The sequence below is a fragment of the Triticum aestivum genome, chromosome 4A (assembly GCF_018294505.1).
Source record: "Triticum aestivum cultivar Chinese Spring chromosome 4A, IWGSC CS RefSeq v2.1, whole genome shotgun sequence".
NCBI classification, from domain to species: domain Eukaryota; kingdom Viridiplantae; phylum Streptophyta; class Magnoliopsida; order Poales; family Poaceae; genus Triticum; species Triticum aestivum.
In genome coordinates, this window is record NC_057803.1 from 584,512,451 (window position 1) to 584,537,173 (window position 24,723).

Here is a 24,723-nt window from a genome sequence, read left to right on the forward strand (position 1 = left end):
GACAACACTCTCCCCTCTTGTTGCTATGCATCACCATGATCTTGTGTGTGCGTAGGAATTTTTTTGAAATTACTACGTTTCCCAACAGTGGGATCAGAGCCTAGGTTTTATGGTTTGATGTTATATGCACGAGTAGAACACAAGTGAGTTGTGGGCGATATAAGTCATACTGCTTACCAGCATGTCATACTTTGGTTCGGCGGTATTGTTGGACGAAGCGGCCCAGACCAACATTACGCGTATGCTTACGCGAGACCGGTTCTCCCGACGTGCTTTGCACATAGGTGGCTTGCGGGTGACAGTTTCTCCAACTTTAGTTGAACCGAGTGTGGCTACGCCCGGTCCTTGCGAAGGTTAAAACAACACCAACTTGACAAACTATCGTTGTGGTTTTGATGCGTAGGTAAGATTGGTTCTTGCTTAAGCCCATAGCAGCCACGTAAAACTTGCAACAACAAAGTAGAGGACGTCTAACTTGTTTTTGCAGGGCATGTTGTGACGTGATATGGTCAAGACATGATGCTAAATTTTATTGTATGAGATGATCATGTTTTGTAACCGAGTATCCGCAACTGGCAGGAGCCATATGGTTGTCGCTTTATTGTATGCAATGCAATCGCCCTGTAATGCTTTACTTTATCTCTAAGCGGTAGCGATAGTCGTAGAGGCATAAGATTGGCAAGACGACAACGATGCTACGATGGAGATCAAGGTGTCGCGCCGGTGACGATGGTGATCATGACGGTACTTCGGAGATGGAGATCACAAGCACAAGATAATTATGGCCATATCATATCACTTATATTGATTGCATGTGATGTTTATCCTTTTATGCATCTTATCTTGCTTTGATTGACGGTAGCATTATAAGATGATCTCTCACTAATTATCAAGAAGTGTTCTCCCTGAGTATGCACCGTTGCCAAAGTTCGTCGTGCCCAGACACCACGTGATGATCGGGTGTGATAAGCTCTACGTCCATCTACAACGGGTGCAAGCCAGTTTTGCACACGCAGAATACTCGGGTTATACTTGACGAGCCTAGCATATGCAGATATGGCCTTGGAACACGGAGACCGAAAGGTCGAGCGTGAATCATATAGTAGATGTGATCAACATAATGATGTTCACCATTGAAGACTAATCCATTTCACGTGATGATCGGTTATGGTTTAGTTGATTTGGATCACGTAATCACTTAGAAGATTAGAGGGATGTCTATCTAAGTGGGAGTTCTTAAGTAATATGATTAATTGAACTTAAATTTATCATGAACTTAGTCCCTGATAGTATCTTGCTTGTTTATGTTGATTGTAGATAGATGGCCCGTGCTGTTGTTTCGTTGAATTTTAATGCGTTCCTTGAGAAAGCAAAGTTGAAAGATGATGGTAGCAATTACACAGACTGGGTCCGTAACTTGAGGATTATCCTCATTGCTGCACAGAAGAATTATGTCCTGGAAGCATCGCTGGGTGCCAGGCCTGCTGCTGGAGCAACACCAGATGTTATGAACGTCTGGTAGAGCAAAGCTGATGACTACTCGATAGTTAAGTGTGCCATGCTTTACGGCTTAGAATCGGGACTTCAACGACATTTCGAACGTCATGGAGCATATGAGATGTTCCAGGAGTTGAAGTTAATATTTCAAGCAAATGCCCGGATTGAGAGATATGAAGTCTCCAATAAGTTCTATAGCTGCAAGATGGAGGAGAACAGTTCTGTCAGTGAGCATATACTCAAAATGTCTGGGTATAATAATCACTTGATTCAATTGGGAGTTAATCTTCCAGATGATTGTGTCATTGACAGAATTCTCCAATCACTGCCACCAAGCTACAAGAGCTTCGTGATGAACTATAATATGCAAGGGATGAATAAGACTATTCCCGAGCTCTTCGCAATGCTGAAAGCTGCGAAGGTAGAAATCAAAAAGGAGCATCAAGTGTTGATGGTCAACAAGACCACTAGTTTCTAGAAAAAGGGCAAAGGGAAGAAGAAGGGGAACTTCAAGAAGAACAGCAAGCAAGTTGCTGCTCAAGAGAAGAAACCCAAGTCTGGACCTAAGCCTGAAACTGAGTGCTTCTAATGCAAGCAGACTGGTCACTAGAAGCGGAACTGCCCCAAGTATTTGGCGGATAAGAAGGATGGCAAGGTGAACAAAGGTATATGTGATATACATGTTATTGATGTGTACCTTACTAGAGCTCGCAGTAGCACCTGGGTATTTGATACTGGTTCTGTTGCTAATATTTGCAACTCGAAACAGGGACTACGGATTAAGCGAACACTGGCAAAGGACGAGGTGACGATGCGCGTGGGAAATGGTTCCAAAGTCGATGTGATCGCGGTCGGCATGCTACCTCTACATCTACCTTCGGGATTAGTATTAGACCTAAATAATTGTTATTTGGTGCCAGCATTGAGCATGAACATTATATCTGGATCTTGTTTGATGCGAGACGGTTATTCATTTAAATCAGAGAATAATGGTTGTTCTATTTATATGAGTAATATCTTATATGGTCATGCACCTTTGAAGAGTGGTCTATTTCTGATGAATCTCGATAGTAGTGATACACATATTCATAATGTTGAAGCCAAAAGATGCAGATTTGATAATGATAGTGCAACTTATTTGTGGCACTGCCGTTTAGGTCATATCGGTGTAAAGCGCATGAAGAAACTCCATACTGATGGACTTTTGGAGCCACTTGATTATGAATCACTTGGTACTTGCGAACCATGCCTCATGGGCAAGATGACTAAAACACCATTCTCTGGTACAATGGAGAGAGCAACAGATTTGTTGGAAATCGTACATACAGATGTATGTGGTCCAATGAATATTGAGGCTCGTGGCGGATATCGTTATTTTCTCACCTTCACAGATGACTTAAGCAGATATGGGTATATCTACTTAATGAAACATAAGTCTGAAACATTTGAAAAGTTCAAAGAATTTCATAGTGAAGTTGAAAATCATCGTACCAAGAAAATAAAGTTTCTACGATCTGATCGCGGAGGAGAATATTTGAGTTATGAGTTTGGTGTACATTTGAAACAATGCGGAATAGTTTCGCAACTCACGCCACCCGGAACACCACAGCGTAATGGTGTGTCCGAACGTCGTAATCGTACTTTACTAGATATGGTGCGATCTATGATGTCTCTTACTGATTTACCGCTATCATTTTGGGGTTATGCTTTAGAGATGGCCGCATTCACGTTAAATAGGGCACCATCAAAATCCGTTGAGACGACGCCTTATGAACTATGGTTTGGCAAGAAACCAAAGTTGTCGTTTCTTAAAGTTTGGGGCTGCGATGCTTATGTGAAAAAGCTTCAACCTGATAAGCTCGAACCCAAATCGGAGAAATGTGTCTTCATAGGATACCCAAAGGAAACTGTTGGGTACACCTTCTATCACAGATCCGAAGGCAAGACATTCGTTGCTAAGAATGGATCCTTTCTAGAGAAGGAGTTTCTCTCGTAAGAAGTGAGTGGGAGGAAAGTAGAACTAGACGAGGTAACTGTACCTGCTCCTTTATTGGAAAGTAGTGCATCACAGAAAACTATTTCAGTGACACCTACACCAGTTAGTGAGGAAGCTAATGATGATGATCATGAAACTTCAGAACAAGATACTACTGAACCTCGTAGATCAACCAGAGTAAGATCCGCACCAGAGTGGTACGGTAATCCTGTTCTGGAAGTCATGCTACTAGATCATGATGAACCTACGAACTATGAAGAAGCGATGGTGAGCCCAGATTCCGCAAAATGGCTTGAAGCCATGAAATCTGAGATGGGATCCATGTATGAGAACAAAGTATGGACTTTGGTTGACTTGCCCGATGATCGGCAAGCAATTGAGAATAAATGGATCTTCAAGAAGAAGACTGACGCTGACGGTAATATTACTGTCTACAAAGCTCGACTTGTCGCAAAAGGTTTTTGGCAAGTTCAAGGGATTGACTACGATGAGACCTTCTCACCCATAGCGATGCTTAAGTCTGTCCGAATCAAGTTAGCAATTGCCGCATTTTATGATTATGAAATTTGGCAGATGGATGTCAAAACTGCATTCCTAAGTGGATTTCTGGAAGAAGAGTTGTATATGATGCAACCAGAAGGTTTTGTCGATCCAAAGGGAGCTAACAAAGTGTGCAAGCTCCAGCGATCCATTTATGGACTGGTGCAAGCCTCTCGGAGTTGGAATAAACGCTTTGATAGTGTGATCAAAGCATTTGGTTTTATACAGACTTTTGGAGAAGCCTGTATTTACAAGAAAGTGAGTGGGAGCTCTGTAGCATTTCTGATATTATATGTGGATGACATATTACTAATTGGAAATGATATAGAATTTCTGGATAGCATAAAGGGATACTTGAATAAGAGTTTTTCAATGAAAGACCTCGGTGAAGCTGCTTACATATTGGGCATTAAGATCTATAGAGATAGATCAAGACGCTTAATTGGACTTTCACAAAGCACATACCTTGACAAAGTTTTGAAGAAGTTCAAAATGGATCAAGCAAAGAAAGGATTCTTGCCTGTGTTACAAGGTATAAAGTTGAGTAAGACTCAATGCCCGACCACTGCAGAAGATAGAGAGAAAATGAAAGATGTTCCCTATGCTTCAGCCATAGGCTCTATCATGTATGCAATGCTGTGTACCACACCTGATGTGTGCCTTGCTATAAGTTTAGCAGGGAGGTACCAAAGTAATCCAGGAGTGGATCACTGGACAGCGGTCAAGAACATCCAGAAGTACCTGAAAAGGACTAAGGATATGTTTCTCGTATATGGAGGTGACAAAGAGCTCATCGTAAACGGTTACGTTGATGCAAGCTTTGACACTGATCCGGACGATTCTAAATCGCAAACCGGATACGTGTTTACATTAAACGGTGGAGCTGTCAGTTGGTGCAGTTCTAAACAAAGTGTCGTGGCGGGATCTACATGTGAAGCGGAGTACATAGCTGCTTCGAAAGCAGCAAATGAAGGAGTCTGGATGAAGGAGTTCATATCTGATCTAGGTGTCATACCTAGTGCATCGGGTCCAATGAAAATCTTTTGTGACAATACTGGTGCAATTGCCTTGGCAAAGGAATCCAGATTTCACAAGAGAACCAAGCACATCAAGAGACGCTTCAATTCCATCCGGGATCTAGTCCAGGTGGGATACATAGAGATTTGCAAGATACATACGGATCTGAATGTAGCAGACCCGTTGACTAAGCCTCTTCCACGAGCAAAACATGATCAGCACCAAAGCTCCATGGGTGTTAGAATCATTACTGTGTAATCTAGATTATTGACTCTAGTGCAAGTGGGAGACTGAAGGAAATATGCCCTAGAGGCAATAATAAAGTTATTATTTATTTCCTTGTATCATGATAAATGTTTATTATTCATGCTAGAATTGTATTAACCGGAAACATAATACATGTGTGAATACATAGACAAACAGAGTGTCACTAGTATGCCTCTACTTGACTAGCTCGTTAATCAAAGATGGTTATGTTTTCTAACCATGAACAAAGAGTTGTTATTTGATTAACGAGATCACATCATTAGTTGAATGATCTGATTGACATGACCTATTCCATTAGCTTAGCACCCGATCGTTTAGTATGTTGCTATTGCTTTCTTCATGACTTATACATGTTCCTATGACTATGAGATTATGCAACTCCCGTTTGCCGGAGGAACACTTTGTGTGCTACCAAACGTCACAACGTAACTAGGTGATTATAAAGGAGCTCTACAGGTGTCTCCAAAGGTACATGTTGGGTTGGCGTATTTTGAGATTAGGATTTGTCACTCCGATTGTCGGAGAGGTATCTCTGGGCCCTCTCGGTAATGCACATCACATAAGCCTTGCAAGCATTACAACTAATATGTTAATTGTGAGATGATGTATTACGACACGAGTAAAGAGACTTGTCGGTAACGAGATTGAACTAGGTATTGGATACCGACGATCGAATCTCGGACAAGTAACATACCGATGACAAAGGGAACAAGGTATGTTGTTATGCGGTCTGACCGATAAAGATCTTCGTAGAATATGTAGGAGCCAATATGGGCATCCAGGTCCCGCTATTGGTTATTGACCGGAGACGTGTCCCGGTCATGTCTACATTGTTCTCGAATCGTAGGGTCCGCACGCTTAACGTTACGATGACAGTTATTATGAGTTTATGCATTTTGATGTACCGAAGGTTGTTCGGAGTCCCGGATGTGATCACGGACATGACGAGGAGTCTCGAAATGGTCGAGACATAAAGATTGATATATTGGACGACTATATTCGGACACCGGAAGTGTTCCGGGGAAGTTTCGAATAAAACCAGAGCACCGGGGGGTTATCGGAACCCCCCGGGGGGTTAATGGGCCTCATGGGACTAAAGTGGAGAAGAGGAAGGGGCTGCCAGGGCAGGTCGCGCGCCCCCTCTCCCCCTAGTCCGAATTGGACAAGGAGGGAGGGGCGGCGCCCCCCCTTTTCCTTCTCTCCTTCCACCTCTCCTACTTGGACAAGGAAAGGGAGGGGAGTCCTACTCCCGGTAGGAGTAGGACGCCTCCTGCGCGCCTCCTCTAGGGGCGGCCGCACCCCCCCCCCCCCTTGGATCCTTTATATACGGAGGCAAGGGGGCACCCTAGGACACACAAGTTGATCTTCGTGATTGTTCCTTAGCCGTGTGCGGTGCCCCCTGCCACCATATTCCACCTCGATCATATCGTTGTAGTGCTTAGGCGAAGCCCTGCGTCGGTAGAACATCATCATCATCACCACGCCGTCGTGCTGACGGAACTCATCCCCGAAGCTTTGCTGGATCGGAGCCCAGGGAGTGTCATCGAGCTGTACGTGTGCTAAGAACTCGGAGGTGCCGGAGTAACGGTGCTTGGATCGGTCGGATCGGGAAGACGTACGACTACTTCCTCTATGTTGCGTCAACGCTTCCGTTTCGGTCTACGAGGGTACGTAGACAACACTCTCCCCTCTCGTTGCTATGCATCACCATGATCTTGTGTGTGCGTAGGAATTTTTTTGAAATTACTACGTTTCCCAACACTTAACACTCATCGGACCGCATACATCAGTATATATTATTTCCAATATGTCAGTTGCTCGCTCCGGAGAACGGGGTCTTAGTCATCTTGCCCATGAGGCATGGTTCGCAAGCATCAACTGATTCATAATCAAGTGATTCTAAAAGCCCATCAGCATGGAGTTTCTTCATGCGCTTTACACCAATATGACCTAAACGGTAGTGCCACAAATAAGTTGCACTATCATTATTAACTTTGCATCTTTTGGTTTCAATATTATGATTATGTGTATCACTACGATCGAGACCCAACAAACTATTTTCATTGGGTGTGTAACCATATAAGGTTTTATTCATGTAAACAGAACAACAATTTATTCTCTTACTTAAATGAATAACCGTATTAGAATAAACATGATCAAATCATATTCATGCTCAACGCAAACACCAAATAACACTTATTTATGTTCAAAACTAATCCCAAAATTATAGGGAGTGTGCGATGATGATCATATCAATCTTGGAACCACTTCCAACACACATCGTCACTTCACCCTTAACTAGTCTCTGTTTATTCTGCAACTCCCATTTCGAGTTACTAATCTTAGCAACTGAACTAGTATCAAATACTTAGGGGTTGCTATAAACACTAGTAAAGTACACATCAATAACATATATATCAAATATACTTATGTTCACTTTGTCATCCTTCTTATCCGCCAGTCACTTGGGGTAGTTCCGCTTCCAGTGACCAGTCCCTTTGCAGTAGAAGCACTTAGTCTCAGGCTTAGGACCAGACTTGGGCTTCTTCACTTGAGCAGCAACTTGCTTGATGTTCTTCTTGAAGTTCCCCTTCTTTCCTTTGCCCTTTTCTTGAAACTAGTGGTCTTGTTAACCATCAACACTTGATGTTTTTCTTGATTTCTACCTTCGTCGATTTCAGCATCACGAAGAGCTTGGGAATTGTTTACGTTATCCCTTGCATATCATAGTTCATCACGAAGTTCTACTAACTTGGTGATGGTGACTAGAGAATTCTGTCAATCACTATCTTATCTGGAAGATTAACTTCCACTTGATTCAAGCGATTGTAGTACCCAGACAATCTAAGCACATGCTCACTAGTTGAGCGATTCTCCTCCATCTTTTAGCTACAGAACTTGTTGGAGACTTCATATCTCTCAACTCGGGTATTTGCTTGAAATATTAACTTCAACTCCTGGAACATCTCATATGGTCCATGATGTTCAAAACGTCTTTGAAGTCCCGATTCTAAGCCGTTAAGCGTGGTGCACTAAACTATCAAGTAGTCATCATATTGAGCTAGCCAAACGTTCATAACGTCTGCATCTGCTCCTGCAATAGGTCTGTCACCTAGCGGTGCATCAAGGACATAATTATTCTATGCATCAATGAGGATAAACCTCAGATCACGGATCCAATCCGCATCATTGCTACTAACATCTTTCAACACAATTTTTCTCTAGGAACATATCAAAATAAACATATGAAAGCAACAACGCGAGCTATTGATCTACAACATAGATATGCTAATACTACCAGGACTAAGTTCATGATAAATTAAAGTTCAATTAATCATATTACTTAAGAACTCCCACTTAGATAGACATCCCTCTAATCCTCTAAGTGATCACGTGATCCAAATCAACTAAACCATGTCCGATCATCACGTGAGATGGAGTAGTTTCATTGGTGAACATCACTATGTTGATCATATCTACTATATGATTCACGCTCGACCTTTCGGTCTCCGTGTTCCGAGGCCATATCTGTATATGCTTGGCTCGTCAAGTATAACCTGAGTATTCCGCGTGTGCAACTGTTTTGCACCCGTTGTATTTGAACGTAGAGCCTATCACACCTGATCATCACGTGGTGTCTCAGCACGAAGAACTTTTGCAACGGTGCATACTCAGGGAGAACACTTCTTGATAATTAGTGAGATATCATCTTATAATGCTACCGTCAATCAAAGCAAGATAAGATGCATAAAAGATAAACATCATATGCAATCAATATAAGTGATATGATATGGCCATCATCATCTTGTGCTTGTGATCTCCATCTCCGAAGCACCGTCATGATCATCATCGTCACCGGCGCGACACCTTGATCTCCATCGTAGCATCGTTGTCGTCTCGCCAATCTTATGCTTCCACGACTATCGCTACCGCTTAGTGATAAAGTAAAGCATTACAGCGCGATTGCATTGCATACAATAAAGCGACAACCATATGGCTCCTGCCAGTTGCCGATAACTCGGTTACAAAACATGATCATCTCATACAATAAAATTTAGCATCATGTCTTGACCATATCACGTCACAACATGCCCTGCAAAAACAAGTTAGACGTCCTCTACTTTGTTGTTGCAAGTTTTACGTGGCTGCTACAGGCTTAAGTAAGAACCAATCTTACCTACGCATCAAAACCACAACGATAGTTTGTCAAGTTGGTGTTGTTTTAACCTTCGCAAGGACCGGGCGTAGCCACACTCGGTTCAACTAAAGTTGGAGAAACTTTCACCAGCAAGCCACCTATGTGCAAAGCACGTCGGGAGAACCGGTCTCGCGTAAGCGTACGCGCAATGTTGGTCCGGGCCGCTTCGTCCAACAATACCGCCGAACCAAAGTATGACATGCTGGTAAGCAGTATGACTTATATCGCCCACAACTCACTTGTGTTCTACTCGTGCATATAACATCAACATATAAAACCTAGGCTCTGATACCACTATTGGGGAACGTAGTAATTTCAAAAAAATTCCTACGCACACGCAAGATCATGGTGATGCATATCAATGAGAAGGGGAGAGTGTGATCTACGTACCCTTGTAGATCGACAACGGAAGCGTTTGGTTGATGTAGTCGTACGTCTCCATGGCCCGACCAATCAAGCACCGAAACTACGGCACCTCCGAGTTCTAGCACACGTTCAACTCGATGACGATCCCCGGGCTCTGATCCAGCAAAGCGTCGGGGATGAGTTCCGTCAGCACGACGGCGTGGTGACGATCTTGATGTTCTACCGTCGCAGGGCTTCGCCTAAGCACCGCTACAATATGATCGAGGTGGACTATGGTGGAAGGGGGCACCGCACACTGCTAAGGAACGATCACGAAGATCAACTTGTGTTCATGGGGTGCCCCTTGCCTCAGTATATAAAGGATGGAGGAGGAGGAGGCCGGCCAAGGCAATTGGTGTGGCCAAGATGTGGAGTCCTACTAGGACTCCAAGTCCTAGTAGGAGTCCACCAAGAGGGGAGGAAGGGAGAAGGAAGTGGAGGAGAAGGAAAGGTGGCCGGCCCCCTTTTCCCTAGTCCAATTCGGACTAGAGGGGAGGGGGGCGCAGCAGCCCCTTGGCCCTTTCTCTTCTTCCCACTAAAGCCCATCAAGGCCCATTGCTTCTCCCGTAACTACCCGGTACTCCGAAAAATACCCGAATCACTCGGAACCTTTCCGATGTCCGAATATAGTCGTCCAATATATAGATCTTTACGTCTCGACCATTTCGAGACTCCTTGTCATGTCCCCAATCTCATCCGGGACTCCGAACTCCTTCGGTACATCAAAACTCATAAACTCATAATATAACTGTCATTGAAACCTTAAGCGTGCGGACCCTACGGGTTCGAGAATGATGTAGACATGACCGAGACATGTCTCCGGTCAATAACCAATAGCAGGACCTGGATGCCCATATCGGCTCCTACATATTCTACGAAGATCTTTATCGGTCAGACCGCATAACAACATACGTTGTTCCCTTTGTCATCGGTATGTTACTTGCCCGAGATTTGATCGTCGGTATTCAATACCTAGTTCAATCTCGTTACCGGCAAGTCTCTTTACTCGTTCTGTAATACATCATCCCGCAACTAACTCATTAGTTGCAATGCTTGCAAGGCTTAAGTGATGTGCATTACCGAGAGGGCCCAGAGATACCTCTCCGACAATCGGAGTGACAAATCCTAATCTCGAAATACGCCAACCCAACATGTACCTTTGGAGACACCTGTAGAGCTCCTTTATAATCACCCAGTTACGTTGTGACGTTTGGTAGCACACAAAGTGTTCCTCCGACAAACGGGAGTTGCATAATCTCATAGTCATAGGAACATGTATAAGTCATGAAGAAAGCAATAGCAACATACTAAACGATCGGGTGCTAAGCTAATGGAATGGGTCATGTCAATCAGATCATTCATCTAATGATGTGATCCCGTTAATCAAATAACAACTCTTTGTCCATGGTTAGGAAACATAACCATCTTTGATTAACGAGCTAGTCAAGTAGAGGCATACTAGTGACACTCTGTTTGTCTATGTATTCACACATGTATTATGTTTCCGGTTAATAGAATTCTAGCATGAATAATAAACATTTATCATGATATAAGGAAATAAATAATAACTTTATTATTGCCTCTAGGGCATATTTCCTTCAGTTCCCACCCAAGGTTGATGAATGGTTAGAATTTCAATCACGAAAGGCGGACTCAGAAGAAGCTATATTATATGACAACGAAGAGTGGAAGTATGAAGTGAAAGAGCCAGGAGGAACCACAAACGATGGCCGGCAACATGTAGGTCGGGCTTTCAAGGTGTCTTTAACACAATGTGATTTCTCTTGCGGGAGGCCATTGTTGCTTCATCTCCCATGCTCACATTTGTATACCGCCGGTTGCATTAGAAATGTGGACCTCAATCACCCACGCACCGTGAGGGAGTTGGAGTTCTCAATCATGACGGTCAAGAAAACATGGGCTCCCCGCTTTCACCCATACTTTGACCAATCACAATGGCCGGAGTACCATGGAGTTCAACTATGGCCGGATCCGGAGTTGAAGGTTGTTAAACGGGGTAGACGTAAAACAAAGCGTCTTAGAGGCGACATGGATGGATGGGGCCATGGTGGCCGCAGCGAAGCGGGAAACGATCAATTCCAAGAGCCTCGTGAGAGCTCCCGTTGTGGGGAATGCAAAGGTCATGGCCACAACAAAAGAAAATGTACGAAACCAAGGAAAAGGTCCAAGAAAAATGATGCAAGCACTAGCCAACAAGGAGCTACACAAGGGAGGCAACCAAGTGGTAGCCAACAAGTGCCAAGCCAACCAAGAGGTAGCCAACAAGTGCGAAGGCAACAACGTGGTAGCCAACAAGTGCCAAGGCAACCAAGTGGGAGCCAACCTAGTGGTAGCCAACAAGTGCCAAGGAAACCAAGTGGGAGCCAACCTAGTGGTAGCCAACAAGTGCCAAGGCAACCAAGTGGGAGCCAACCTAGTGGTAGCCAACAAGTGCCAAGCTAACCAAGTGGTAGCCAACAAGTGCCAAGCCAACCAAGTGTTAGTCAAAGAGGATCTAGGCAACAAAGAGGTCGGCAACTAGGACTTACAAGAGGCTGTGGTGGTGGTAGTCTAGGCCGTGGTGGTGGTAGAGCTCGTGGTGGTGGTGTTGGCCGCGGTGATGGTCTTGGCCGTGGTGATGGACTTGTCCGTGGTGATGGACAAGGGCAAGGTCGTTATAGAGGAATGTTTGGATACCTCGATGGACCATTTCCGTATGTTGCTCACTAACTATAATGTTTCAAATGTTCTTGTTTTTCATATGTTCTTCTTTTTCATATGTTCTTCTTTTACATGTGCTTCCATTTGTTTGTATTGTCTTTACTAACCATTATGTTTCACTCATTGTAGGTATGGCGGCTTCCCAACCCAACAAACCAACAATGAAGGAGGATGGCGAAGATGAGATGGCGGGATGGTGGGAGAAGGCTGCGAAGAAGCTTAGAGAGGAGGATGCAGCCAAGCTAAAGAAGAAGAAGGAAGAGGAGCTTGAGGAGAAGAGGAAGGCAAAAGAGAGAGCGTCAAATGCGATGCGCACTAGGGAGCAAGCATTGGTGAGGAAATGTGAGGAGACACAGAAGAAGCATCAAAAGGATTTTGAAGAAGGAACCATGAAGCTTTGGGCAATTGCAGCTGAAAAAAAAGAGAGGGAGGATAAGATATTCATGGAGAGGGTGGTTAAGGAGGCCCACCTCATAAGGAAAAGGGAGGAGGAAGAGGAAGAAGAGAGGAAGAAGAAGAAGGGAAAGGGGCCTTGCTCTACGCAATAGAGCTATGTCATCTTCAACTTGCTTGTGGACGATAATCGTGTTATCCTCTAAACTATGCTCTTCGATTTGGTTGTGAACTACTATGTGTCATGAATTACTATCTCTCCTCCTCGATTTGGTTGTGAACTACTATGTGTCATGAACTACTATCTGTCCTCCTCGATTTGGTTGTGATCTACTATGTGTCGTGAAGTACTATGTATTATGAACTAGTATGTGTCGTGATCTACTATGTGTCGTGAAGTACTATGTATTGTGAACTACTATGTGTCACAGTTCTTTGCTTGCTATGTGTCGTGAACTACTATCTCTCCTCATCGGAATATGTGTGCATGTGCCAAAAAAATTGCTAAGTACAGGTGCAACGCCTAGCTCTGGGGCGTTGCACAGTACAGTGTGGCGCCTCGAAGCTAGGCGCTGCAGCGGCTGTAGGTTGCAAACACTTTGTTTGCTCTCTGTTTAGCTCAGCCAGGAGTGCAGCGCCTCAACGCTAGGCGTCACACTGTATAGTGCAGCGCCTGGCGCTGAGGCGTTGCACTCTTGGGCTGAGCTAAACAGAGAGCAAACATTCTGTTTGCAACCTACAGCCGTTGCAGCGCCTAGCACCGAGGCGCCACACTGTACAATGCAACGCCTAGCTGCCGGGCATTGCACTGTACAGTGTGGCGCCTCCACGCTAGGCGCTGTAGCGGATGTAGCTTGCAAACAAAGTAATTGCTCTCTGCTTAGCTCAGCCCAGGTGTGCAACGCCTCAGGGCTAGGCGCTCCACTATACAGTGTGACGCCTAGCCCTGAGGCGTTCCACCCTTGGGCTGAGCTAAGCAGAGAGCAAGGCGTTGCACTGTACAGTGTGGCGCCTCCACGCTAGGCGCTGCAGCGGCTGTAGCTTGCAATCTGTCACGCCCCAAGACCGGGCCAAGCCGAGACAGCCGCCGCGCGCCTATAGACCAGAGGCCTATAGTCACGCAAGGCATGATAAAGCAGGCATTAACCAATAGTGGATCACAAAAGCTCATATATTAACTATACAAATTCCTTTACATTTACAGATAGCCAAAATAAATGATATTCTCAAGTCGTTTCCCACCCATTGGTCCAACCTATTCTTCGACGACATCTTCTCGGCATGCTTAAGTTACATTGTCTGCATCTAGAAAACAACAGAGAAAGTAAGGGTGAGTACGACAAGTCATACTCAGCAAGTAGGTACTTCACTATTCAACAAGAGTAGAATTTAAGGATATTGATACAGTAACAATGGGTTGACTGTATCTAAAGGAGCATAAATAACGTGACAAATTGCTGGGGCCAATTTCATTGGAAATAGGTAAAAGAACATCATAACCGGATATAATGAAAATGGACCAAGAAATTATTGGCATTATACATGACCGCAAGCTTCCCAACCCGGGAGTCACAGGGGTGAAATTTCACACTTTTACGCTCTTAAGAGGGGTACTTCGACGTCGACAGCCTCGACTAGAACCACACAGGTTCTAGAAAAGCAGAGCTCTTGTATCCACTAAGACCCGGACGCCTGGACCTACTGATGTCGGTCGCTCCTACGGATCCATCACCGACACGTTCCTGAACAAGGTCCGTCCTTAGCGGAGAACTCAGACAGTCCCATACCTGAACTGTGACCGGTACAATATGTTTGCCGTCGCGACACCAATATAGATGGATGTATGTTTGAATCAATGATAGGATCATTGAAATATTAGTCAAAGACAATACACTCATGACTTTTCATAAGTTCCTCCAAAATACTCCGATTCCGTCAACAAATGGATTATGAGGAAAACACATCCCTCTCTCAAGGATCAACACAGGATCAACAAGGATCAACAAGGATCAACAAGGATCAAGGTGCGATAATATTACTAGATAATCAAGGAAGACAACAATAAGGCGAGATCAGGGAGTTTAGCAAAGCAGCTACTTGCCTAGATATTAGAAATTATTCTTCATGGCATCAGATAAATATTTCCTCCGATCGACCGCCGGTATATAACGCCGCATCAGTTATCATAGTATATGTATGTTCTACACATAGCATATACAGCGTGATTATCCCTTCTATGCAGTGGATGCAACATCTCCTCCTCGCTCTGCCCTCTCATCTGAACTCAGGTTCTATGCGTCTCTCTCCTTCTCCCAATAGTGTGTGAGGTGCGAAGTGAGCAGCAGCAGCAAACAACTATATATAGGGAACGAGCACAGCCTAAGCACACTCAAATATCTAGCCGCAGTGACCCTTTGGCCCTTGACCCTTCAGGTTGACCTTTTGAGTTGGTAAAAAGTCACTTGACCTTTTGAGTTGGTAAAAAGTCACTAGCCGACGCCCCTTCCAGTGAAGAAATACAACTGGCCCTTGAACCTGACCATGTAGCAATTCCATGTAGATGGCTCGAGCTTCCTAGCCATTCCTATGCTGCCAGCGCATGTATGCATGTGTCCATGCAGATAAATATCTTCCGACTATCACATCTCCCTTGGCCAAACATAACACAACTCCATTGATGTGAAGCCACGTCGCCTCTCTCATGCATAGGATTTTACTTAGCTTGTAAGAATAGTACATACGTGTGCATTCTCATCATTACATGCATGCACATCTTCTAGTATTTGGCCATCTTCTCATTACTAGCTAGCCTGTACTATTCACTAATTTGTATTACTTTGCATGCTAATGCCATAACGTGAGTGCATGGATGCTAGTCTATGTGCACATATACATACTTACTTAGTGTGTAATTATATCCATCTAATATTTTATGCATGCAAAAATGACAGTTCTATTTTAATCGCTTGAATCAATAATCTAGCATATCTTATTTGCTCAAATATTTTATGTTAAACAGATAATAGAAATTTAATTACTCACCTTAATTTAAATTAATAACCAAAAAATATGGGTTATTACACAAACAGAATGTTTGCTCTCTGCTTAGCTCAGCCCAAGGGTGCAACGCCTCAGCGCTAGGCGCTGCACTATACAGTGTGACGCCTCCAAGCTAGGCGTTGCAGCGGCTGTAGCTTGTAAACTTGGTCATTATCAGGTACATTGCAACATTTCCTAGAATAAGCAGTCAGAAACTTTGCTAAGACAACAAGAATAGTCACAGTTGAACATTATTAAGACAACAAGTGCAACATAGAGGATCAAGTTCAACATTGCTAAGACGTCAACTCCAAGTTCAACATAACTAAGACATAGAAAGAGGATCAAGTTCAACATAGAGCTACCACAACTCCAAGTTCACCGACAAAACAACTCCAAGTTCACCGACATAACAACTCCAAGTTCACCGACATTACAAATAAAGGACGATGGCTGGTTCCTAAGAAGAGCTAGTTACAAATAGAGCTAGTTCCTTGAGCGCTTTTTGGCTGCTCCCCCCCCCCTCTTGCTGGCTAACTTCTTCACCTTCCTAGGAAGAGGAACACGCTCCTGCTACGGCTCCGGTTCCTCCACGTCATCGACATCGTCATCCAAATAGTCATCCAAAGCCGCCATCCGCGAGGTGCCGACCGTCCTTTTGCCTCTTTGGGTGAAGTCTTCAGGTGTGTACTTGTTGATTCCCGTCCTAGGCTTTAGCCTGTATGCAGACCTAACCTGGTACGTCCCCAAGGTCATATCATCAGCAACCTATGCATCAACAGAAGATATGGAAAGACCGTGTGTGAGGATATAGTTAGCAATGCATCAACAATTGGATATACATGCTCATGCCATACCTCTTGGGTGACCACACCCACATCCTCATCCTCCAAATGATCACCATGGCTCTGGCCCGAAACGGGATCTGATGGTGTCGCCGACCTAGACCGTTCTGGTGATACATACTCGGGGTCACGACAACCAAAAAGGTTTGATAGCTGCCTTAACTTTTGGCCCTGGCGTTGCAACATGTACAAGTGAATGAGACATCGAACGTAGAAACACATGTTAAGTGCTAGTTTGAAGGAGATGTGAACCTTGATGAATGCTCGAAGTGCACCTTCTCCATCGCTTTTGCCAGCCGGGGTTGTTTCAAGAATAGTCTCGGTCTCATCAGCTGCTTTCTTGATCTGGGCACGCTATGAACAGAAATGGTATTAACGTGTTAGGCAAGCGAAGATGTGAATAGTGTGAATGAAAAGCAAAGAGAGAAAATACCACAAAGTTCATCATTGGAGCTGAAGGGATCACTGAGTTGCCTTTCCTGACTAATGCGTTGTACTGGTGTTGGGCTACCTCATCAAAAACAGTGGGTTCTTCCAAAATCTCCTCAGCATACGCCGGCTTGCATACCTCCACACGGGTACTTGCAAGAAACCATATGAGATAGTTGTTGAACACTACAGGGCAGTGCTCACGAAGCTGGACTCCTTTTCCAGCCCTAGCTTTCTCCACACTAAGCGCAAACTGTACGACATACTTTCTGTGATGCTTGTCTCAATCCTTAATCTTCCGTTGCCTTTTCCTATCCAACCCGCAAGTTAGAAACATAATATTAGTAGCATCGAAACCGCCGAGAAGCTGCTAAGTACTCAAGGTTAATTATATCTTACGCATGTAGCAACTTGTCCGTGTCCTCCCACTCCGGCGGATGTGCCTGGAACAAACCAAACTGACGGCGCACTCGATGTGGGAGGTGAAGCTCAACCGCCCAGTTGCATATGAGTGGGCACCGCATACACCAGAGATCCCTATCCCTAGTGCACATCGGATTCAGCCTGAACTCTAAAGGGTTACCAAAACTATCTCCTGTTCCATACGGCTCCCATATCACCTGCAAAATGGGATAGAATGCAAAATTGATATCGACTTGCAATAGAAGCATCATAATCATTTATGCAATGTCAATTCACCTACTCAGGCGTGATCGCGTCAAGCTCGCTCTGGTACAACTTGTACATGACCGAGGGATCATCTGTCGTCTCATTTAACACATCCCACTTGTAAGCCCAAGTGGGTAGTCGTAGTAGGTCGCCTTTGTCGTCCCAATCATCGTACTTCACCTTCTTCGGACGTCCAACTGGCAAATGCTCCCAGCTCCATATGGAAAGTGCGAGCAAACAACCACCAATACCTCCAGATGACCTACAACAGGCTTCGTCCAACTGCACATTAAAGAGAACATGATTCAATTAAGAGCAAGATCGCATTCATAATGTACCAATGAAGTGAAAAGGAAACAACTTCATACCCGTCTATACAAGTAAGCCAGTGTCGCCGAACCCCAACTCCATTTGCTATCGAAGACGGTCAACGCCTTCAGCCACATCCATGGAGCATTCTTGCCTGTGCCATCAGCAAACATAGTCCTGGATATCACATACCACATGTAGACACGAGCATATGTCTTGATCGTGTCCTCATCAGCTTCCGGTGGGCAAGTACCAAAGTGCTCAGTAATCCACATGAAAGTAGCACCGGATGCGACTCTTTCCTTCTTCTTGTCTTCTGCTACTGGTTCCGGAGGCTCTGGAGGAACCATACCGATAAGGGCATGCATCTGCGCGCGCCACCCATCGGAATCGGTGCTCATATATAGAGGATTCCCATCGATAGGAAGACCGGTGATCATAGCAATATCCTGGAGCGTCATGGTCATCTCCCCGGTCCGTAGATGGAAATTATGTGTCTCCGGCCGCCAATGATCAATAAGCACGGTGAGTGCTGGAGCATTGTTGGGTGGCATTGACCGTCTGACCATATGAATGAAAGGGAGAAGTCCTGTCTCCCTTACATACGGTGTGTATCGCTCATCATAGCGCATCCACCCAAGGGTGACCCCGTGAGAACGAAGCTTCAAAGGTGCAAGCGCCTACAAACAAACAATTCATAACATTACATATGGGGCATTTGTGTTTGAAATAAATACGAAATTCATAAAACAGGCCACTTTCATTATTACCCGCTGCTCCACCGCCATAGCGTACGACCGGTGTTGTTTGTCCCAGTGATCATCGAGAAGCCAAACCATCCTAACAATTTTGAAAGAAAGCTTTCTTGTCAACACGATTATCTTTTGAATACAAATAAACTAAAGTACGCCTACTAGATGCAACCGTACCAATCTATGTATCCAACCATATCAAATCAAACAAAACTAATAAACTAGGATTTCACAAATAACTAGGCCTACTTCATACAAATAACTTTTCCATAAACTATGCCTACTTCATACAAATAACTCTTCCATAAACTAAACTAGGGTTCCGCAAATCAAACAAACAAGGGTTGTAATACATGCAAAGTTCTAATACATGCAAGATTCAAATCTAATCTAATCAAACAAGGATTCCCCAAATCTTCAAAATATCATATTTTCTATGGATAGAAAGAAGGGGATCGGAGGAGAGTACCTTCTAGGATGGATTGGTGAAGAAATGCACGGACCAAATCGTCGGATCTGAAGGATTTGGGAGAGGGGATTGAGAGGGGGAGAGGAGCAAGCCGCCGGCGCGCCTGTTCTGTAACTCCTGGAACGAATGGGTGGGGTGGGGGAGGGGGAGGGGGCGGCTGGCATCTAAGTCACAGTGCAGCGCCTACGGGCCGGGCATTGCACATTACATGTGTGGCGCCTAGCTCGGAGGCGCTGCACTACTAAGTGCGGGCCCAAGGGCTGCCACGGTGGACAGGCGTGCAACGCCCCAGGGCTAGGCGTTGCACCGTAGAGTGTGGCGCCTGCGTGGCGGGCGCTACACAAAAGGGCCAGTGCTGTGAAATAGTTTTATGGGCGGTTCATTCCGTGAATTGATTTCGTCCCAAGGTCAAAATTGTCAAATTTGCCGATGCGAGTGCTCGTCATGGCCATCGTCCTCATCGGCCTCTCATGGGGCGCGGTCTACGTGCCCGCGGGCCGCGGTGATGCTGAGGCCATGCAAGCCATCGCCAAGTCCATCGGGTGGGCCGTCCCCTCATCCGCCCCGTGCGACGGCACCTGGATGGGCGTGAGCTGCAACGAGATCGGCCGCGTCACCTCCATCGTCGTCACCCACGCCGGCCTCCACGGTGTTCTCAACGGATCCGACCTAGGCAAGCTCACGTTCCTGTCCAACCTCGACCTCAGCTTCAACGGCCTTATCGGCCACCTCCCGCTCCTGCCGACGCCTCACCAGCACCTCCGCAACATCGATCTCAGCTCCAACTCCTTGACAAGAATCCTCGGCGGCTTCTTTGCCGCCCTGCCGGCCCTCGAGGCAATCGCGCTCGACAACAACGACATGCTACTATTGTGGGATCAGCGGGACCTTGTCACCTGCTCCGCCCTACGCAGCTTCTCCGCCAACAACGCCTCCGTATATGACAACTTCCCCAATTTCTTCGGCGACGTCGCCTTGTTCCCCGCCCTCGCGAGGAACAGGATGTCTGGGGCCGTCAGCACCGGTTTCGGCGCTAACAGCAATATCAAGTACCTAGATGTCGGTGGCCAGCACAACGACCGAGATAAGATCACCGGCTGCCTCGACTTGTTCATCCCCGACATGGTCAACCTTGTGGAGGCTCACTTGGATCACAGCGGCTTCTTCGGGCCCCTCCCAGATGTTACCAAGCTTGTCAACCTCCGCGTCTTCGATGCATCCTACAACGACCTCTGTGGACACCCCAAGTTCGCCCCCGGGACGGCGGTCACCCTTGATGGAAATCCCAATGTCGGATTTGCATGCTAGCTAGTACTCGTAATTAATTTGCTATTTTACAGTCGACTGTTTCTCAATTCAACAACATTCAAATCTCTGTCTGTCCATTTTTGCATGCAGATTCGCGCTTGGAGGTGTGGGTTTTGGGCTGGTTTGTTGTTTGTCGGGTGTGGTTTGTTTTTATTCCAGCCCGTTACGGCCGCCCCGGTCCGACTGGCTGCTTTTCTTTACCTTTTTGAAATTTGTCTGTGTCTTTTCCCCATTTCATTTGGCGGTATTGTTTGGATAAGGCAGAGATGAGAGAGCGAGAGAGGGGAAGAGGCGCTCGAGCGGTGAAGGAGCGGAGGCGATTCCCGTCATTCATGTCGATTCTGAGATCCCCTTCCCTTCGAGCTTGATTTCTCCTCCCTTGCTCTTCGTTCCTCGGCTGCCCCAGTTGGTTGTTCTCTTCTCTCTCTCTCTCTTCCCCGTGTGATCTAGGTTTCTCCTCCGTTTCTGCTAGTTTCGATTCGAGATCCATGTATGTTCTGGTGTTTGATTGATGGATTGTGTATGTTCTTGCCCGTGTTTGGTGTATGTGCTCTTGTAGATTTTTCCCATGGCTCCCGATGTGTTTGTGTAAGTTCTATGAAATTGATGTGGTTCCTCTGCTTAGGTTTTTAGCTCTTTCATGTCTGAATCCCCTCGGGTGTAGGCGCTGGTATGTGTTTCGTTTCCTGTAGTCGCTGGTAGGGGTCTAGATTTAGGGTTTCCGTTGGGTTTTGTTCTGGTTGGAGTATGATTCGTGTGTAATGCTTCATGTGTTTGGGTTAGTGATTTTGCTCTAGTGGGAGTCTCTGTAATGCTTAATGTGTCTCGTCCTTGGGAGTATGATTCTTCAGTGGATGTCCCTGATTGTGCTATTCTGTAATCTCATGTGTTCTAGCCCTGCAATTGCCCCCTATGTTTTCAGTCTTAGATCCCTCCAGTATTAGAGTGTAAGGTTAGGTTCAAGTGTTATTAGTCATGTATTTGGCAGCATTTTCCATGTGCTTACCCGGTAATATTTATCTGATTTTGCGGTGTAATTCCCATGCTTAGTGCCTGTATTTTGTGGAATTACACTATATTACTTCTTTGCACTGTAATATTTATCTGATTTTGTGGTGTAATTCCCATATTTAGTGCTTGTATTTTGTAGAATTACACTGTATTACTTCTTTGCACTGTAATTCACCTGATTTGCAGTGTAATTCCCATGCTCAGTCATTATATTTTTTTAGTTATATTACAGTGTATTTACCTCAGAATTCCACTGTACTTCTGATGAATTTCATGTAGGCTTCTTCATCACACTGTATTATTCCCTTGATTTACTGTGTAATTCCCATGCTTAGTAACTATTTTTTTGGATATATTAATGTGTAATATTCCCATATTTACGTTTTGTAGTTCCCTTGCTTCAAATTTGTAATTATGGTTGTACTGTAATTCCCATGCCCAGTCATTGTATTTTTTAGTTATAGTGAAGTGTAATTTTCCTCAGGTTTCTTGTGTAACTCCCATGATTTTCATGTATGCTTCTTCATCACTCTGTAATATTTCTCTGATTTACTCTGTAATTCCAATGCTTAGTCACTGTATTTTTTGGATATATTATGGTGTAATGTACCCATATTGTAATTCCAATGCCTCATTTTTGTAGTAAAGCTCATATTGTAATTCCCATGCATCGTCACTGTAATTTTCAGCTATATTACAGTGTAATATGGCCTAGTATTACAGTGTAATTTTGGGGTATTGTACTCTGTATTTGCCATGCTTCTCCTATGTAATTCCTGTACAACATTAGTGCGTCTTATTTGCAACCATATAGGTCCTGATAAGTTTTCTTATTCTTTGTTGTTAATGTAGTATTTGATTTAGGATTTATGTAGCATTGTTTAAGAGTGTTTTGGTTTTGTAGTTTGAGGAGGGTCCTGGCAACCAGTTTTTTCATGTTTAATGGGTAGGCTATGGAAAGTCTATCATTAGGGCGTTCCGTTAGCATCTTCTTTTGAGAGTGCAGATTGTTTTGCTGACGAACCATTTGCGCCTGTCAACGGTAGCTATTTCTTTCTTTTTCTCTACTTTTTTTCAATTATTATTTCTTGAAGTCTGTTTATTTATTTTGTCTCTGTTGTATTTTGCATTTTTCAGGAACTTTCAGGTGATGAAGCAGACTTTGACCAAGCTCTTTTCAAGTTTTATGTGAACCAAGCTCATTATTTCTCTTTTTTGCTTGTTGTTCTTGAGGATGCTACTGTAGCCACTAAAAATCCAACCAATTTTGAGTAGAAATTCATATATGCCTGGGCTTCTTCTTTTGTTTTGAACTACATGCCTAACTGTGGCTTAAAATTGCTGCTGGTGTTCATAAGATTGCCTTCTGATGCAGTCTCTTGTTCATTTTGCAGGAACCTCTCAATGTCTTCTTCATCGAGGTATTCATTGTCTGCGTCTTGTTCATGTGAGTCCTCCGTTTCTCCCCTTTGTCCTTCTTGATTTATCTGGTTTGTGTTTGACTTTGATTTATTTGTTGTGGAACTAGGGTCAGTATCTTCAGGGACCTGCAAAATTATTCTTTTTGTGTCCGTTTTAATTTTCAAACAGGTTTGTACAAATACGTTCATATTCTATTTGTGACTTTGATTTATCTATTTATGTGGCTACCTGTTCCAAACTGATGTTGTCAAACATGTGTGCCTCCCAGGGATTAGGTTCTGTTGTGCCTTCTTCGCTTGCTGTAGCTTCATGATGCATTTCCTGCAATGTCTGCAGTGTAAGTGAGATGTTACTTTCTCTCTTTTTTCTCAGTTCAGATATGAGTTATTCAGTACTAGTTTTCCTCTCCATCTTGTGTAATGTTTGCAGCACCATCTCCCGAATGTACCCGTGAGCGTCATGATTTCTTTTAATTTAAAACTTCTCCTTCTCACAGATTTGTAGCTATGCAGTATTTGAATTTCCATTTTACCTTGTAGATAATGTCTGAATTGAGGAGCGCTGTGAATGAAAATGATTCCCGCAAAAAAAAATTTGTTAGCATGAATGTATTGTATATAGCATTTTCCTCTATTGATTTTTGCAATCAATTTGCTAGTATTTATACATGTCTCACATTTAGAATGAGTTCTTCTTGTGACATTGACAGTAGATCCTCTCCAGTCACTCTTCCTATCATGCTCCCCATCTGCAATATTGAAGATTAAATGTGAGAGAATTTTAATTTTGTAAGCGGCAAACTGTTATCAGTGATAGCTCTTTTCTCTGCATGTATTTCCTAAGCAGAAAACTGTCAATATTAACTTTTTAAGCTCCAAACTACAAATCATTTTTTAAGGAGCAAAGTGTGAGTTCCTGGTTTTGGACACTGTAAATCCTGGGTGGCATGAGGTGTTTTTACAGTGTAAATCGGTAGTTTGAATGGTAAATGTTGGGTGCTTACTATGTTTATACAATGTAAATTCCAAGGTCTTTGGACTGTATTTGTAATGTATTAAGAATGTAAATTCCAGTGCCATTATACTGAATTTACAGTGTAGATATATGCATTTTTACAGTGTAAATTCCAGGGTTTTAGTACTGAATTTACAGTGCTAAAACTTGGGTATTTACCTTTACCGTGTAATTATAGGGCCATTATACTGAATTTACAGTGTAAATACTTGTGTATTTACAGTGTAATTACAGGGCCATTGTACTGAATTTACAGTGTAAATACTTGGGTATTTACAGTGTAGTTACAGTACAAAGGCCCTGAATATCTTGGGTATTTACACTGTAAATTCATGCATTTGTACACTGTATGTTGTAGGGTTTTGCATTATATTTACAGTGTAATTTCCAGGGCCATTGTATTGAATTTACAGTGTAGTTAC

The 24,723-nt window shown here is 44.1% G+C and overlaps 1 long non-coding RNA gene across 1 annotated transcript; it reads left to right on the forward strand.

Moving 5' to 3' along the window:
* Positions 1-21,111: 21,111 nt before the first annotated feature.
* LOC123082395 (uncharacterized) lies at positions 21,112-24,470 on the forward strand. Its single transcript, XR_006439023.1, has 5 exons — positions 21,112-22,907; positions 23,003-23,012; positions 23,260-23,312; positions 23,394-23,455; positions 23,556-24,470. It is a non-coding gene; the product is annotated as an uncharacterized lncRNA (long non-coding RNA).
* Positions 24,471-24,723: the final 253 nt, after the last annotated feature.